Source organism: Bos indicus x Bos taurus, chromosome 5 (assembly GCF_003369695.1).
Source record: "Bos indicus x Bos taurus breed Angus x Brahman F1 hybrid chromosome 5, Bos_hybrid_MaternalHap_v2.0, whole genome shotgun sequence".
NCBI lineage: Eukaryota > Metazoa > Chordata > Mammalia > Artiodactyla > Bovidae > Bos > Bos indicus x Bos taurus.
Window position 1 is genome coordinate 14,498,200 of NC_040080.1, and position 13,347 is coordinate 14,511,546.

The 13,347-nt window shown below is 41.0% G+C and overlaps 1 protein-coding gene across 1 annotated transcript in view; it reads left to right on the forward strand.

The window, feature by feature from the left end:
- DYRK4 (dual specificity tyrosine phosphorylation regulated kinase 4) overlaps positions 1–13,347 on the forward strand; it is a 52,822-nt gene that overhangs the window by 12,413 nt on the left and 27,062 nt on the right. The window lies entirely within an intron of this gene.

Here is a 13,347-nt window from a genome sequence, read left to right on the forward strand (position 1 = left end):
ACTGGACAGCATTTGACTGGTTTCACTTGGATTGATCAGGTCTTCACACTGATTGGTCAGTGCCTGTGCCTGCCCTTTAGATATGTGAATATTGTTCTTGGGAACCTGTTCATGAATCAATTTCACTGCCATATTCAGTGGTACAGGTGTACTGCACTTCCTATCAGTTTTGATGGGTGAGTGTTTTTTTCCTTATGTTTTTGCCATTAAAAACACTGCACGTCTCCTGGTGCATACGTGCAGTGGTTTCTAGAGCGTGAATTTAGGAGGGGTATGCTGGGTACCAGGGTATGTGAATGCCTTGCGTTACCAGATGACACCAATATTTTCTAAAGCATCAGCATGAATGTACCTGGCCTCTTGTAGGATGTACACGTTTCTGCTGGTACACACCCTTTTTATTCCTTGATACAGTGTGGCTTCTTAGTTTGCCAGTTTAGAAGAAATGACAATATTTTCTTCTATTTTAATTTGCATTTTGATGATTATCATGAGATTGAACCTCTCTCTCTTCATGTGTTTATTGGCCATTGGTGTTTCTTCTTCTGTGGAGTGCCTGGCTGTGCCTGATTTTGCTTAAATTTTTCTTTTGTGTTGTCTTTTTCTTACTGATTTGTAGAATATTTATATATAATACATAAAACATGTGAATAAAATAGAAATAAAATATACATATATTTACTTAATACATAAAAACTATTTAAAGTATTTACTAATCCTTTGCCAGTTATCATCAGTTCAGTTGCTCAGTCGTTTCCAACTCTGCAGCCCCATGGGCTACAGCACACCAGGCTTCCCTGTCCGTCACCACCTTCTGGAGCTTGCTCACATTCATGTCCATTGAGTCGGTGATGCCATTCAACCATCTCATCCTCTGCCGTCCCCTTCTCCTCCTGCCCCCAATCCCTCCCAGCATCAGGGGCTTTTCCAATGAGTCAGTTCTTCCATCAGGTGGCCAAAATATTGGAGTTTCAGCTTCAGCATCAGTCCTTCCAATGAATATTTGGGACTGATCTCCTTTAGGATGGACTCGTTTGATCTCCTTGAAGTCCAAGGGACTCTCAAGAGTCTTCTCCAACACCACAGTTCAAAAGCATCAGTTTTTCAGCACTCAGCTTTCTTTATAGTCCAACCCTTACATCCATACATGACTACTGGAAAAACCATAGCTTTGACTAGACGGACCTTTGTTGGCAAAGTAGTATCTCTGCTTTTTAATATGCTGTCTAGGTTGGTCATAACTTTCCTTCCAAGGAGTAAGCGTCTCTTAATTTCATGGCTGCAGTCACCATCTGCAGTGATTTTGGAGCCCCCAAAAATAAAGTCTGACACTGTTTCCACTGTTTCCCCATCTATTTCCCATGAAGTGATGGGACCAGATGCCATGATCTTAGTTTTCTGGATGTTGAGCTTTAAGCCAACTTTTTCACTCTCCTCTTTCACTTTCATCAAGAGGCTCTCAGTTCTTCTTCGCTTTCTGCCATAAGGGTTGTGTCATCTGCCTATCTGAGGTTATTGATATTTCTCCCAGCAATCTTGATTCCAGCTTGTGCTTTATCCAGCCTGGCCTTTCACATAATGTACTCTGCATATAGGTTAAATAAGCAGGGTGACAATATACAGTCTTGACGTACTCCTTTTCCTATTTGGAACCAGTCTGTTGTTCCATGTCCAGTTCTAATTGTTGCTTCTTGACCTGCATACAGATTTCTCAGGAGGCAGGTAAGGTGGTCTGGTATTCCCATCTCTTTCAGAATTTTCCATAGTTTATTGTGATCCACACAGTCAAAGGCTTTGGCATAGTCAATAAATCAGAAGTAGATGTTTTTCTGGAACTCTCTTGCTTTTTCGATGATCCAACAGATGTTGGCAATTTGATCTCTGGTACCTCTGCCTCTTCTAAATCCAGTTTTAACGTATGGAAGTTCATGGTTCACGCACTGTTTAAGTCTGGCTTGGAGAATTTTGAGCATTACTTTGCTAGCGTGTGAGATGAGTACAATTGTGCAGTAGTTTGAACAGTTATATGTGCAGCCGATACCTGGAATAGGAAATGGCAACCGACTCCAGTATTCTTTCCTGGAAAGCTCCATGGCCAGAGGAGCCTGGTGGGCTTCAGTCCCTGGGGTCATAAGGAGTCAGACAGGACTGAACGACTCAGCACAGCACATGGGTACTCAGAAAACACTGTTTACCTTCACCTAGCATAACGACCTCCAAATCCATTCATGTTGCTGCAAGTGGAAAAATTTTATTCTTTTTAAATGGCTGGGTAGTATTCCATGCATATATTTGCCACTTCTTCTTAATCCATTTATCTCTTGATAGGCACTTCGGTTGTTTCCGTGTCTTGGCTATTGTGAGTAATGTTGCTATGAATTCCGGGGTGCATGTATCTTTTTGAATTAGTGTTTTTGTTTTTTGGGATATATACCCAGGAGTGGAATTGCTGGGTCATATGTTAACTCTGTTTTTAGCTTTTTGAGAAGCTTCCCAACTGTTTTCCACATTGGCTGCACCATTTTACCAATAGTGGTATTTTTAAATTATAAAAGAAGCCTGTGTTCATATAAACACACTCCTTTATTTTATTTGGAAAATAAAGGAGTCTCAAAGTTGAGTTTTGGCTGTTGAGTAGGTCTCCTAGAGCTTTGATGAAATAAAAGGAGGTCCTGAAAACTGCCTGATGGCATTCTCCAAGGCCCCATCTTTTTATCTTCCACCCCCTATCCCTCCAGAGGCTTTCTCCAGCCACCTGCCAGGGCCCAGGTCTCAAACAACACAGGAATCCTCTCCAATGCCATGTACCCTTTGAATAAAATCTGTTTTACACTGCGGATTCCTAATCTGGACTCACAGCTCAAGACTGTTAAAGAGACTCCTGTTATATTGGCTCAGAGATCAGTGAGGGGCCACAGAATAATGCATTAAGTTCATAGTCTTAAAGGAAAGTTTCTATTTGTCCTGGTGGATGCAGGCGATCCACACGCTCTTCTTCCTACCTCCTGGGGATGCTGCGGTACAAGGAGGGTTGTCATGGGCGACGGGTGCCTCTTGAGGAAACTGCCAGAGACAAACAAGCAGGAAGTTCATATACTTGTGCAACCTGCCGGTCCTGTGAGTGGGAGCAGCTGTATAGAGATGCCAGTGGTCCTCAGGGTGGTCAGGCCTGGAGCAGCTGGAACCCGGGGTGGATGGCATCTGTGACCTGCTCCGTCTCTTTACCTGGCTTGTCTTGCAAATATCATTTTTTATGTGTGGTGTACTGTGACAAAGATTGAGAAGCCCTGTTCTGAGCAGAGGTTCTGAGTCTTGGTTCTACAAAAAGATGAAGGTTTGCTTTAAGACACACTCCCAGCGGTCACTTGAATGAATCTTATAGACAGATTGGAACTTTGGAGGTTACACCTACCCACTCACCCCCAACTCTGTGCAAATTTCTCACAAATGCTCACCAGGTGGACTCTGTCCTTCCAGTGATGGGGCGCTCACTAGCTCATGAGCTCTAGACTTTAGAAAATCCTTCCTTTTATTATCCCAGAAACTACTTCCCTCTATATTCCACACATTGACCTGACTCTGTCCTGTAGATCACATGTAATAAGCTTTTATTGTGTCCTAAGTAACAGTCTCAGGGAAAAAGCAAGAGAGTTCCAGAAAAACATCTATTTCTGCTTTATTGATTATGCCAAAGCCTTTGACTGTGTGGATCACAATAAACTGGAAAATTCTGAAAGAGATGGGAATTTCTTACCTTACCTTACCTGCCTCCTGAGAAATCTGTATGCAGGTCAAGAAGCAACAGTTAGAACTGGACATGGAACAACAGACTGGTTCCAAATAGGAAAAGGAGTACGTCAAGGCTGTATATTATCGCCCTGCTTATTTAACTTATATGCAGAGTGCAGCATGAGAAACGCTGGGCTGGAAGAAACACAAGCTGGAATCAAGATTGCTGGGAGAAATATCAATAACCTCAGATATGCAGATGATACCACCCTTATGGCAGAAAGTGAAGAGGAACTAAAAGGCCTCTTGATGAAAGTGAAAGAGGAGAGTGAAAAAGTTGGCTTAAAGCTCAACATTCAGAAAACGAAGATCATGGCATCCAGTCCCATCACTTCATGGGAAATAGATGGGGAAACAGAGGAAACAGTGTCAGACTTTATTTTTGGGGGCTCCAAAATCACTGCAGATGATGACTGCAGCCATGAAATTAAAAGATGCTTACTCCTTGGAAGGAAAGTTATGTCCAACCAAGATAGCATATTCAAAAGCAGAGACATCACTTTGCCAACAAAGGTTCGTCTAGTCAAGGCTATGGTTTTTCCTGTGGTCATGTATGGATGTGAGAGTTGGACTGTGAAGAAGGCTGAGTGCTGAAGAATTGATGCTTTTGAACTGTGGTGTTGGAGAAGACTCTCGAGAGTCCCTTGGACTGCAAGGAGATCCAACCAGTCCATTGTGAAGGAGATCAGCCCTGGGATTTCTTTGGAGGGAATGATGCTGAAGGTGAAACTCCAGTCCTTTGGCCACCTCAAGTGAAGAGTTGACTCATTGGAAAAGACTCTGATGCTGGGAGGGATTGGGGGCAAGAGGAGAAGGGGATGACAGAGGATGAGATGGCTGGATGGCATCACTGACTCGATGGACGTGAGTCTGAGTGAACTCTGGGAGTTGGTGATGGACAGGGAGGCCTGGCGTGCTGCGATTCATGGGGTCACAAAGAGTCGGACACGACTGAGCGACTGAACTGAACTGAACTGAACTGAACTGAAGTAACAGTCCTTCTGATATTGTCACTCCCCTCAGACATTTTGGGTGTTTTATTTGTCTTTTAATTTGACTTTTTAAAGAGCAGTTTTACATTTTCTGAAAAATTAAGCGGACAGTACAGAGTTCCCCTAAGCCACTCCATACCCCGTGTCTGTTTCCCCTATTATTATCTTATATTCTTATAGTACTAGTCACAGCAGGGAGCCAATATTGATATATTATTAACAAAACTCCATCCACACTTGGGGCAGATTTCCTTGTTTTTTTACCTAACATCCTTGGTCTGTTGCAGGATCCCACCCAGGATATCACATTACATTTAGTTCTGTCTCCTTAAGATAATGATCAAGTGTCTTAACTGGGCTATTCAGTGCCGTCCACAGGCCACCCTCTGCTCCAGCTTAACCAGCGTGAGCCGTGAAGACCTTCAGAGCATGCCCAGATACTGTTTTTTTTTCACCCAATGAGCATGTTCCACACCCTCCCTTCCAATAAAGCCTCAGGTCAAGCCACATCCCTTCCAAGGGCCACCCCCTAGATGGACATCTTCCTGGATGGACTGCATTCATAGGGGTCACTTTCTGCTTTGTTGTCACTCACTGCCCATGCTTTTTGTTTGGTATTTAGTTTTGGTTGTGTTTTGTAATGTACTTTATTTTTTTTTTTTTTTTTTTATTCTTCCAATTTTATTTTATTTTTAAACTTTACATAATTGTATTAGTTTTGCCAAATATCAAAATGAATCCGCCACAGGTATACATGTGTTCCCCATCCCAAACCCTCCTCCCTCCTCCCTCCCCATACCATCCCTCTGGGCCGTCCCAGTGCACCAGCCCCAAGCATCCAGCATCATGCATCGAACCTGGACTGGCAACTCGTTCCCTACATGATATTTTACATGTTTCACTGCCATTCTCCCACATCTTCCCACCCTCTCCCTCTCCCACAGAGTCCATAAGACTGTTCTATACATCAGTGTCTCTTTTGCTGTCTCGTACACCGGGTTATTGTTACCATCTTTCTAAATTCCATATATATGCGTTAGTATACTGTATTTATGTTTTTCCTTCTGGCTTACTTCACTCTGTATAATAGGCTCCAGTTTCATCCACCTCATTAGAACTGATTCAAATGTATTCTTTTTAATGGCTGAGTAATACTCCATTGTGTATATGTACCACAGCTTTCTTATCCATTCATCTGCTGATGGACATCTAGGTTGCTTCCACGTCTTGGCTATTATAAACAGTGCTGCGATGAACATTGGGGTACACGTGTCTCTTTCCCTTCTGGTTTCCTCAGTGTGTATGCCCAGCAGTGGGGTTGCTGGATCATAAGGCAGTTCTATTTCCAGTTTTTTAAGGAATCTCCACACTGTTCTCCATAGTGGCTGTACTAGTTTGCATTCCCACCAACAGTGTAAGAGGGTTCCCTTTTCTCCACACCCTCTCCAGCATTTATTATTTGTAGACTTTTGGATCGCAGCCATTCTGACTGGTGTGAAATGGTACCTCATAGTGGTTTTGATTTGCATTTCTCTGATAATGAGTGATGTTGAGCATCTTTTCATGTGTTTGTTAGCCATCTGTATGTCTTTTTTGGAGAAATGTCTATTTAGTTCTTTGGCCCATTTTTTGATTGGGTCGTTTATTTTTCTGGAGTTGAGCTGTAGGAGTTGCTTGTATATTTTTGAGATTAGTTGTTTGTCGGTTGCTTCATTTGCTATTATTTTCTCCCATTCTGAAGACTGTCTTTTCACCTTGCTAATAGTTTCCTTTGATGTGCAGAAGCTTTTAAGGTTAATTAGGTCCCATTTGTTTATTTTTGCTTTTATTTCCAATATTCTGGGAGGTGGGTCATAGAGGATCCTGCTGTGATGTATGTCGGAGAGTGTTTTGCCTATGTTCTCCTCTAGGAGTTTTATAGTTTCTGGTCTTACGTTTAGATCTTTAATCCATTTTGAGTTTATTTTTGTGTATGGTGTTAGAAAGTGGTCCAGTTTCATTCTTTTACAAGTGGTTGACCAGATTTCCCAGCACCACTTGTTAAAGAGATTGTCTTTAATCCATTGTATATTCTTGCCTCCTTTGTCGAAGATAAGGTGTCCATATGTGCGTGGATTTATCTCTGGGCTTTCTATTTTATTCCATTGATCAATATTTCTGTCTTTGTGCCAGTACCATACTGTCTTGATAACTGTGGCTTTGTAGTAGAGCCTGAAGTCAGGTAAGTTGATTCCTCCAGTTCCATTCTTCTTTCTCAAGATCGCTTTGGCTATTCGAGGTTTTTTGTATTTCCATACAAATTGTGAAATTATTTGTTCTAGCTCTGTGAAGAATACTGTTGGTAGCTTGATAGGGATTGCGTTGAATCTATAAATTGCTTTGGGTAGTATACTCATTTTCACTATATTGATTCTTCCAATCCAAGAACATGGTATATTTCTCCATCTATTAGTGTCCTCTTTGATTTCTTTCACCAGTGTTTTATAGTTTTCTATATATAGGTCTTTAGTTTCTTTAGGTAGATATATTCCTAAGTATTTTATTCTTTCCGTTGCAATCGTGAATGGAATTGTTTCCTTAATTTCTCTTTCTGTTTTCTCATTATTAGTGTATAGGAATGCAAGGGATTTCTGTGTGTTGATTTTATATCCTGCAACTTTACTGTAGTCATTGATTATTTCTAGTAATTTTCTGGTGGACTCTTTAGGGTTTTCTATGTAGAGGATCATGTCATCTGCAAATAGTGAGAGTTTTACTTCTTCTTTTCCAATTTGGATTCCTTTTATTTCTTTTTCTGCTCTGATTGCTGTGGCCAAAACTTCCAAAACTATGTTGAATAGTAATGGTGATAGTGGGCACCCTTGTCTTGTTCCTGACTTTAGAGGAAATGCTTTCAATTTTTCACCATTGAGGATAATGTTTGCAGTGGGTTTGTCATATATGGCTTTTATTATGTTGAGGTATGTTCCTTCTATTCCTGCTTTCTGGAGAGTTTTTATCATAAATGGATGTTGAATTTTGTCAAAGGCTTTCTCTGCATCTATTGAGATAATCATATGGTTTTTATTTTTCAATTTGTTAATGTGGTGTATTACATTGATTGATTTGCGGATATTGAAGAATCCTTGCATCCCTGGGATAAAGCCCACTTGATCATGGTGTATGATCTTTTTAATGTGTTGTTGGATTCTGATTGCTAGAATTTTGTTAAGGATTTTTGCATCTATGTTCATCAGTGATATTGGCCTGTAGTTTTCTTTTTTTGTGGGATCTTTGTCAGGTTTTGGTATTAGGGTGATGGTGGCCTCATAGAATGAGTTTGGAAGTTTACCTTCCTCTGCAATTTTCTGGAAGAGTTTGAGCAGGATAGGTGTTAGCTCTTCTCTAAATTTTTGGTAGAATTCAGCTGTGAAGCCGTCTGGACCGGGGCTTTTGTTTGCTGGAAGATTTTTGATTACAGTTTCAATTTCCATGCTTGTGATGGGTCTGTTAAGATTTTCTATTTCTTCCTGGTCGAGTTTTGGAAAGTTGTACTTTTCTAAGAATTTGTCCATTTCTTCCACGTTGTCCATTTTATTGGCATATAATTGTTGATAGTAGTCTCTTATGATCCTTTGTATTTCTGTGTTGTCTGTTGTGATCTCTCCATTTTCGTTTCTAATTTTGTTGATTTGATTTTTTCTCCCTTTGTTTCTTGATGAGTCTGGCTAATGGTTTGTCAATTTTATTTATCCGTTCAAAGAACCAGCTTTTGGTTTTGTTGATTTTTGCTATGGTCTCTTTTGTTTCTTTTGCATTTATTTCTGCTCTAATTTTTAAGATTTCTTTCCTTCTACTAACCCTGGGGTTCTTCATTTCTTCCTTTTCTAGTTGCTTTAGGTGTAGAGTTAGGTTATTTATTTGACTTTTTTCTTGTTTCTTGAGGTGTGCCTGTATTGCTATGAACTTTCCCCTTAGGACTGCTTTTACCGTGTCCCACAGGTTTTGGGTTGTTGTGTTTTTATTTTCATTCGTTTCTATGCAAATTTTGATTTCTTTTTTGACTTCTTCTGTGATTTGTTGGTTATTCAGCAGCGTGTTGTTCAGCCTCCATATGTTGGAATTTTTAATAGTTTTTCTCCTGTAATTGAGATCTAATCTTACTGCATTGTGGTCAGAAAAAATGCTTGGAATGATTTCTATTTTTTTGAATTTACCAAGGCTAGCTTTATGGCCCAGGATGTGATCTATCCTGGAGAAGGTTCCATGTGCGCTTGAGAAAAAGGTGAAATTCATTGTTTTGGGATGAAATGACCTATAGATATCAATTAGGTCTAACTGGTCTATTGTATCGTTTAAGGTTTGTGTTTCCTTGTTAATTTTCTGTTTAGTTGATCTATCCATAGGTGTAAGTGGGGTATTAAAGTCTCCCACTATTATTGTGTTATTGTTAATTTCTCCTTTCATACTTGTTAGCATTTGTCTTACGTACTGTGGTGCTCCCATGTTGGGTGCATATATGTTTATAATTGTTATATCTTCTTCTTGGATTGATCCTTTGATCATTATGTAGTGACCTTCTTTGTCTCTTTTCACCGCCTTTGTTTTAAAGTCTATTTTATCTGATATGAGTATTGCTACTCCTGCTTTCTTTTGGTCCCTATTTGCATGGAAAATCTTTTTCCAGCCCTTCACTTTCAGTCTGTATGTGTCCCCTGTTTTGAGGTGGGTCTCTTGTAGACAACATATGTAGGGGTCTTGTTTTTGTATCCATTCAGCCAGTCTTTGTCTTTTGGTTGGGGCATTCAACCCATTTACATTTAAGGTAATTACTGATAAGTATGTTCCCGTTGCCATTTACTTGATTGTTTGGGGTTCGAGTTTATACACCGTTTTTGTGTTTCCTGTCTAGAGAATATCCTTTAGTATTTGTTGGAGAGCTGGTTTGGTGGTGCAGAACTCTCTCAGCTTTTGCTTGTCTGAAAAGCTTTTGATTTCTCCTTCATACTTGAATGAGATCCTTGCTGGGTACAATAATCTGGGCTGTAGGTTATTTTCTTTCATCATTTTAAGTATATCTTGCCATTCCCTCCTGGCTTGAAGAGTTTCTATTGAAAGATCAGCTGTTATCCTTATAGGAATTCCCTTGTGTGTTATTTGTTGTTTTTCCCTTGCTGCTTTTAATATTTGTTCTTTGTGTTTGATCTTTGTTAATTTGATTAATATGTGTCTTGGGGTGTTTCTCCTTGGGTTTATCCTGTTTGGGACTCTCTGGGTTTCTTGGACTTGGGTGATTATTTCCTTCCCCATTTTAGGGAAGTTTTCCACTATTATCTCCTCAAGTATTTTCTCATGGTCTTTCTTTTTGTCTTCTTCTTCTGGAACCCCTATGATTCGAATGTTGTAGCGTTTAATATTGTCCTGGAGGTCTCTGAGATTGTCCTCATTTCTTTTAATTCGTTTTTCTTTTATCCTCTCTGATTCATTTATTTCTACCATTCTATCTTCTAATTCACTAATCCTGTCTTCTGCCTCTGTTATTCTACTATTTGTTGCCTCCAGAGTGTTTTTAATTTCACTTATTGCATTATTCATTATATATTGACTCTTTTTTATTTCTTCTAGGTCCTTGTTAAACCTTTCTTGCATCTTCTCAATCCTTGTCTCCAGGCTATTTATCTGAGATTCCATTTTAGTTTCAAGATTTTGGATCAATTTCACTATCATTATTCGGAATTCTTTATCAGGTAGATTCCCTATCTCTTCCTCTTTTGTTTGGTTTGGTGGGCATTTATCCTGTTCCTTTATCTGCTGAGTATTCCTCTGTCTCTTCATCTTGTTTAAATTGCTGAGTTTGGGGTGTCCTTTCTGTATTCTGGCAGTTTGTGGAGTTCTCTTTATTATGGCGTTTCCTCACTGTGTGTGGGTTTGTACAGGTGGCTTGTCAAGGTTTCCTGGTTAGGGAAGCTTGTGTCGGTGTTCTGGTGGGTGGAGCTGTATTTCTTCTCTCTCCTTTCGAAGAGTTGGGTTGCTTTTCTGGGTGCCTGATGTCCTCTGCCGGCATTCAGAAGTTGTTTTGTGGAATTTACTCGACGTTTAAATGCTCTTTTGATGAATTTGTGGGGGAGAAAGTGTTCTCCCCGTCCTACTCCTCCGCCATCTTGGCTCCTCCCTCTGTAATGTACTTTAAAAAATAATTTTATTTATTTGTTTTTGTCTGCACTGGGTCTTCACTGCTGCACAGGCTTTTCTCTAGTTTCGGTGGGTGGGCTTCTCCTCGCAGTGGCTTCTCTTGTCGCAGAGCATGGGCTCTAGGTCACTCAGGCTTCAGTAGCTGCAGTTCCCAGGCTCTAGAGGATCAATAGTTGTGATGCTTGGGCTTAGTTGCTCCGAGGCATGTGGGATCTTCTTGGATCAGGGATCGAACTGTGTCTCCTGGGATGGCGAGCAGATTCTTTACCACTGAGCCACCAGGAAAGCCCTTGTAATGTTCTTTTAATTTATCCAGTCTTCTCCCCAGCTAATCCTCAAAGCCAACTTGTCACCATTGTTGATGGCTAATCCCCAGGAAATTATTTGTTGAGAAGTTGGGACTCAGATTTGCAACTGCAGTTTTTGCTCAGATAGCATCATTGTCCATCCAGTTGGCAACCAAATCCTGCATCTGGTACATGTTAGCCCATTAAATTAGCTTTGTCTGAGGCCATGGTCCATGCTTTATGTAGCCCCCTCTTCTTTAGACCATGTGCCTTTTCTAGGAAATCAAGATGAACTGTTCTAAATAGTCCCATCAGGGACTTCCCTGGTGGTCCAACGGTTGAACCCCAAACTCCCAAAGCAGGATGCATTGGGTTCTATCCTTGGTCAGGGAACCAAGATCCTGAATGCTGCACAGTGTGGCAAAAAGATAATAATAATAATAAATTGGGGACTTCTCTGGTGGTCCAGTGGTTAAGACTCTGCACTTCCAATGCAGCAGGCAGAGGTTCAGTCTCCGGATGAGGAACTAAGATCCCACATGTCGTGCCAAATTTTATTTTTTTTAAGTAGTCCCCATCACGACAAGTCTGTGGAGGGCTTAGCTGTGCTGGGTTATATTAAGTTGAAGTATCATACCCAGTTTCTATTTCACTGTGGCCCGGATACCAAGTTTTATGGATGTGGATCTGGCACAGGCTGTGTCTCAGTTTTTGGACATCATGAGAAATGTTGGGCTGGAAGAAGCACAAGCTGGAATCAAGATTGCCAGGAGAAATATCAATAACCTCAGATATGCAGGTGACACCACCCTTATGGCAGAAAGTGAAGAAGAACTAAAGAGCCTCTTGATGAAAGTGAAAGTGGAGAGTGAAAAAGTTGGCTTAAAGCTCAACATTCAGAAAACGAAGATCATGGCATCCAGTCCCATCACTTCATGGGAAATAGATGGGGAAACAGTGGAAACAGTGTCAGACTTTATTTTTTGGGGGGCTCCAAAATCACTGCAGATGGTGATTGCAGCCATGAAATTAAAAGACGCTTACTCCTTAGAAGGAAAGTTATGACCAACCTGGATAGCATATTCAAAAGCAGATACATTACTTTGCCCACAAAGGTCCGTCTAGTCAAGGCTGTGGTTTTTCCAATGGTCACGTATGGATGTGAGAATTGGACCGTGAAGAAAGCTGAGTGCTGAAGAATTGATGCTTTTGAACTGTGGTGTTGGAGAAGACTGAGAGTCCCTTGGACTGCAAGGAGATCCAACCAGTCCATTCTGAAGGAGATCAGCCCTGGGATTTCTTTGGAAGGAATGATGCTGAAGCTGAAACTCCAGTCCTTTGGCCACCTCATGCGAAGAGTTGACTCATTGGAAAAGACTCTGATGCTGGGAGGGATTAGGGGCAGGAGGAGAAGGGGACAGCAGAGGATGAAGTGGCTGGATGGCATCACCAAGTCGATGGACATGAGTTTGGGTGAACTCCAGGAGTTGGTGATGGACAGGGAAGCCTGGCATGCTGCGATTCATGGGGTTGCAGAGTTGGACATGACTGAGCAACTGAACTGAACTGAACTGAAGAAAGAGCTGGAAACAGAACCCGTGGGCTCAAAGAGCAGAACCTAGATTCAAACTATAATGTGTCTTTGCTAAACTTGAGTCATTTTGGTGCCATCCTCATGCTTTTTGCCATATCTACATAGTCCTCACACTCTCTTTTTCACTTAAATTTTAGTTCCATCCTATATAATAACAACCACCAAATTACAGGTTTAATGTGCTAGTTATAGTTTTTTAAATGAGTATTAAAGTAAATGCATAACCTTTAGGTAACTGTGATCTGTTATGTTGGGCTTCCCTGGTGGCTCAGTGGTAAAAGAATCTGCTTGCCAATGCCAGAAGACATGGGTTGAATCCCTGAGTCAGGAAGATCCCCTGAAGAAGGAAATGGCAATCCACTCCAGTATTTTTGCCTGGGAAATCCCATAGACAGTGGAGCCTTGTGGGCTACAGTTCATGGGGTCACAGGGTCAGACATGACTTAGTAACTAAAAAACCAAAAATTTGTTGTGTCACACACCTGCACTGTGAGCTTACTGCCCTTTAGTGGGC